Genomic DNA, 6,378 nt, shown 5'->3' with positions numbered 1-6,378 from the left:
TCTCCTCTCCCCTCTCTATCCTCTCCCCCAGAGCTTTTTTTCTCAGAAAATAGGTGCAGGAACTCCACCACGACCCCGTTCAAATTTCACAAACAGTAGAAGGGTCTTAAAGGGGCAATAAATACCAGGATTGCATTACATACAGAGTGCAGAGTCCAGGGGGTTACACACAGAGTGCAGAGCTGTCACTTGTAAACACAAAAACCAGACTTCTGTGTTTACAAGTGATTGTGGTGAGCAGGCACCAAAGGGTCTGAGCCAAAGGTGGTGGAACTGAGTTCCCCCAAGTTCCCCCTGAAAAAAAGCCCTGCTCTCCCCTCTCTATCCTCTCCCCTCTCTATCCTCTCCTCTCTCCCCTCTCTATCCTCTCCTCTCTCCCCTCTCTATCCTCTCCTCTCTCCCCTCTCTAGCCCCTCCTCTCCCTTTCTATCCTCTCCTCTCTCTATCCTCTCCTCTCCCCTCTCTATCCTCTCCTCTCCCCTCTCTATCCTCTCCCCTATCTATCCTCTCCTCTCCTCTCTCCCCTCTCTATCCTCCCTCTCCTCTCCCCTCTCTAGCCCCTCCTCTCCCTTTCTATCCTCTCCTCTCTCTATCCTCTCCTCTCCCCTCTATATCCTCTCCCCTCTCTATCCTCTCCTCTCCCCTCTCTATCCTCTCCTCTCCCCTCTCTATCCTCTCCTCTCTATCCTCTCTCCCCTCTCTATCCTCTCCTCTCCTCTATCCCCCCTCTCCCTCTCCTCCCACCTCTCTATCCCCTTCTCTCCCTCTCTATCCTCTCCTCTCCCTCTCTATCCTCTCCCTCTCTATCCTCTCCTCCCCCCTCTCTATCCCCTCCTCTCCCTCTCTAGCCCCTCCTCTCCCTTTCTATCCTCTCCTCTCTCTATCCTCTCCTCTCCCCTCCCCATCCTCTCCTCTCCCCTCCCTCCCCTCTCGACCCCTCTACATTCCGTCTCCTCTCCTCCCCTCTTCTCTCCCTTCCCTGTTCTTTCCTCTCCCTCTCCCCCTACTGATATCAATGATGGGGCACTATTCCTCCCACTGACACCAATGATGGGACACTATTCCTCCCACTGACACCAATGATGGGACACTATTCCTCCCACTGACACCAATGATGGGACACTATTCCTCCCACTGACACCAATGATGGGACACTATTCCTCCCACTGACACCAATGATGGAACACTATTCCTCCCACTGACACCAATGATGGGACACTATTCCTCCCACTGACACCAATGATGGGACACTATTCCTCCCACTGACACCAATGATGAGACACTATTCCTCCCACTGACACCAATGATGGGACACTATTCCTCCCACTGACACCAATGATGGGGCACTATTCCTCCCACTGACACCAATGATGGGACACTACTCCTCCCACTGACACCAATGATGGGACACTATTCCTCCCACTGACACCAATGATGGGACACTATTCCTTCCACTGACATCAATGATGGGACACTATTCCTCCCACTGACACCAATGATGGGGCACTATTCCTCCCACTGATACCAATGATGGGACACTATTCCTCCCACTGACACCAATGATGGGACACTATTCCTCCCACTGACACCAATGATGGGACACTATTCCTCCCACTGACACCAATGATGGGGCACTATTCCTTCCACTGACACAAATGATGGGGCACTATTCCTCCAACTGATACCAATGATGTGACACTATTCCTCCCACTGACACCAATGATGGGACACTATTCCTCCCACTGACACCAATGATGGGACACTATTCCTCCCACTGACACCAATGATGGGACACTATTCCTCCCACTGACACCAATGATGGGACACTATTCCTTCCACTGATATCAATGATGGGGCACTATTCCTCCCACTGACACCAATGATGGGACACTATTCCTTCCACTGATATCAATGATGGGACACTATTCCCCCCACTGACACCAATGATGGGGCACTATTCCTCCCACTGACACCAATGATGGGGCACTATTCCTCCCACTGACACCAATGATGGGGCACTATTCTTCCCACTGATACAAATGATGGGGCACTATTCCTCCCACTGATACAAATGATGGGGCACTATTCCTCCCACTGACACCAATGATGGGGCACTATTCCTCCCACTGATACCAATGATGGGGCACTATTCCTTCCACTGATATCAATGATGGGACACTATTCCCCCCACTGACACCAATGATGGGACACTATTCCTCCAACTGACACCAATGATGGGACACTATTCCTTCCACTGATATCAATGATGGGACACTATTCCCCCCACTGACACCAATGATGGGGCACTATTCCCCCCACTGACACTAATGATGGGACACTATTCCCCCCACTGACACTAATGATGGGACACTATTCCCCCCACTGACACCAATGATGGGACACTATTCCTCCCACTGACACCAATGATGGGGCACTATTCCTCCTCTTGAAATTTTAAAGGACAGTAAACTGGCCCTTTGTTTAGAAAGTTTGGAGACCCCTGAATTATAGGAGAGATAAAAGAGTTGTTATACAAATAATACTTTTGTTTTATAAAGTTCTAAACATCTGTCCAAAATGAAGAACAGCCAATAGAAAAGGAGGGACTGAGGGATCTGGTCCTGGAAAAGGAGGGTAGGAGGGATCTGGTCCTGGAAAAGGAGGGACAGAGGGATCTGGTCCTGGAAAAGGAGGGACAGAGGGATCTGGTCCTGGAAAAGGAGGGACAGAGGGATCTGGTCCTGGAAAAGGAGGGACAGAGGGATCTGGTCCTGGAAATGGAGGGACTGAGGGATCTGGTCCTGGAAAAGGAGGGACAGAGGGATCTGGTCCTGGAAAAGGAGGGGCCGAGGGATCTGGTCCTGGAAAAGGAGGGACAGAGGGATCTGGTCCTGGAAAAGGAGGGACAGAGGGATCTGGTCCTGGAAAAGGAGGGGCCGAGGGATCTGGTCCTGGAAAAGGAGGGACAGAGGGATCTGGTCCTGGAAAAGGAGGGACAGAGGGATCTGGTCCTGGAAAAGGAGGGGCCGAGGGATCTGGTCCTGGAAAAGGAGGGACTGAGGGATCTGGTCCTGGAAAAGGAGGGACAGAGGGATCTGGAAGATGGTCAGTCCCTGAAAATGAGGAGGATCGGGAGGATCGGGTTTTGTTCTTATAATGATTAGTAGAAGATAATGAAATATCCGATCCTCAGTTCATATATAGAATCCCCGGCGCAGTTCCTCCCGACACGTCCCGATCATAAAACGAAACGTTCTCGCAGGTCAATGATTACCTCGGATTCCGCAATAAACACTCCAGCATTCAGGATTGTGTTATACAGTGATATGTGAAAAAGTATTCATACCCCTTGGAATTTTCCACACTTTCTCATGTTACAACCAAAAACGTAATTGTATTTTATTGGGATTTTATGTGAGAGACACAAAGTGTCACATAATTGTGAAGTAGAAGGAAAATGATAAATGATACAAATAAATCTGTGAAAAGTGTGGGGGGAGGGGCATTTGTATGGCGCCCCCCGGAGTCAATACTTTGTAGGACCCCCTTTCTCTACAAGTCTTTTTGGGGGGTGTCTCTACCAGCTTTGCACATCTAGAGAGGGACATTTCTGCCCATTCCTCTTCTTTGTAAAATATCTCAAGTTCTGTCAGATTGGATGGAGGGCGTCTGTGATCAGCAATTTTCATGTCTGGCCACAGATTCTCAATGGGATTTAGGTCTGGACTGTGACTGGGCCATTCTAACACATGAATAGGCTTTGATCTAAACCATTCCATTGTAGCTCTGGCTGTACTTTAGGGTCGTTGTCCTGCTGGAAGGTGAATCTCCGCCCGGTCTCAAGTCTTTTGCAGACTCTAACAGGTTTTCTTCTAAGATTGTCCTGTATTTGGCTCCATCCATCTTCCCATCAACTCTGACCAGCTTCCCTGTCCCTGCTGAAGAAAAGCATCCCCACCACATGAAGCTGCCACCACCATGTTTCACAGTGGGGATGGTGTGTTCAGGGTGATGTGCAGTGTTAGTTTTCCCCCCCACACATAGCGTTTTGCTTTTAGGCCAAAAAGTTGAATGTTGGTGTCATGTGACCAGAGCACCCTCTTCCACATGTTTGCTGTGTCCCCTCCCTCACATGTTTGCTGTGTCCCCTCCCCCACATGTTTGCTGTGTCCCCTCCCCCACATGGCTTCTCACAAACTGCAAACAGGACTTCTTATGTCTTTCTTTCTCCAATGTCTTTCTTCTTGTCCCTCTTCCATAAAGGGCAGATTTGTGGAGAGACCACTAATAGTTGTCCTGTGGACAGATTCTCCCCCCTGAGCTGTGCAGCTCCTGTGCAGCTCCTCCAGAGTTACCATGGGCCTCTTGGCTGCTTCTCTGGTGAACGCTCTCCTTGCCCGGCCCGGTCAGTTTAGGTGGACGGCCGTGTCTTGGTAGGTTTGCAGTTGTGCCATACTCTTTCCATTTTCCGATGATGGATTGAACAGAAGCTCTGTGAGATCTTCAAAGGAGATTTTTTTTTTTATAACCTAACCCAGGAGCCAGATCAGGTGGATAGGAGGGGCGGCATGTTGGAGGGAAACGATCCTCTGCATTTTTACTGCCCTGAGGATCAAATGATTTCACCCCAACCGCATTTCTGAAGTCCATCAATACCCGAGGCCAGTAATTGAAGTCCCTTTTTGAGAGGGATGCAGTAGATCTGGTCGGCCACTGCAGAGCATTCTCTGTGTTCACCACTAGAGGGTGCTAGTGTGTAGCGTATTCAGCCCTCTGATGCACGGCGTTCAAACACGGATTTGTCAACCAACAACTTAAAAATGTCAAATATTATAAATTGTATGATCTTCTATTATATTATATGATAAGTTAAATAAAAAAAAAAACGTGTAGCATTTCATTTTAGAAGATTTTCAGAAATAATTATAATACTCATTATAATAATCTTCTTTTTCTAATTCTATATATATATATATATTTAAAAATGTTTTTAATTTTATATATATGTATATAAATATTTCTAATTCTATATATATACATACACATATATATATATATATATATATAAAATTAGAAATATATATATATATAATTAGAAATATATATATATATATATATATATATATATATATATATATATATATATATATATATATATATATATATATATATAAGAAAAACAGTAGGATACATTTTGGACAAAATGTATAAAGAAATTGGATATGTTTTATAACAGAAAGTAGAAAATATATTTTTTTTTTTTATTTATTTTTTTGTTTATAAAAACGTGTAGTTTTTTTTTTTTAGAAGATTTTCAGAAATAATTATAATACTCATTATAATGATCTTCTTTTTCAATATATATATATATATATATATATATATATATATTTAAAAATATTTCTAATTTTTTTTTTATATATATAAAATTTGCATGTGCTGCGCTATATAAGTTTTCATTCATTCATTCATTATACATACATATATAAGAAAAACAGTTGGATGCATTTTGGACAAAATGTATAAAGAAATTGGATATGTTTTATAACAGAAAGTAGAAAATATTGTTGTTTTTTTTATTTTTATTTTTGTTTATAAAAAATAAATAAACCCAGTAGTGATCAAATACCACCAAAAGAAAGTTCTATTTGTGTGGAAAAAAAAATGATATAACTCTCATTTGGGTACAGAGTTGCATGACCGCGCAATTAGCAGTTAAAGTAGCACAGTGCTGAATAGCGAAAATAGGTTCTGGTCATGAAGGGGGGGGGGGGTAAAACCTTCCAGTGGCACGGAAATAACACATATACAAAATGCAACATGATGCCAGATGCACTCCAACCTTTTATTAGGGTGACATTTTTGGAAAACTGAAAAACATTTATTATTGATATAAAACTTTTTAATGTTAAAATATTTCACTTCAAAACTTTATTGTTATCGCCTAAAAACCTATAATGACAGATACAATGAGGTATTGACATCTTTATAAACATCTGCTACAACCTGGTGCATCACTCTACAAATTAGACGTCTGCACTGCTAAAAAATGTGTTATAGCTGGATTCAAAGAGAGCGCCGCAACTTTAATGTGGTGTAGCGTATCGTATTTACCCTACGCCGCCTTAAGTCAGAGAGGCAAGTACTGTATTTACAAAGTACTTGCCTCCAAACTTACGGCGGCGTAGCGTAAATGGAGCCGGCGTAAGCGCGCCTAATTTAAATTAGGATGAGGGGGCGTGTTTTATGCTAATGGGGGGTGACCCGACGTGATTGACGTTTTTTAGGAACGGCGCATGCGCCGTCCGTGTACATATCCCAGTGTGCATTGCGGCAAAGTATGCCGCAAGGACTTATTGGTTTCGACTTGAACGTAAA

Source organism: Rana temporaria, chromosome 11 (assembly GCF_905171775.1).
Source record: "Rana temporaria chromosome 11, aRanTem1.1, whole genome shotgun sequence".
Taxonomy (NCBI): domain Eukaryota; kingdom Metazoa; phylum Chordata; class Amphibia; order Anura; family Ranidae; genus Rana; species Rana temporaria.
Note: the sequence above shows the minus strand (reverse complement) of the source record.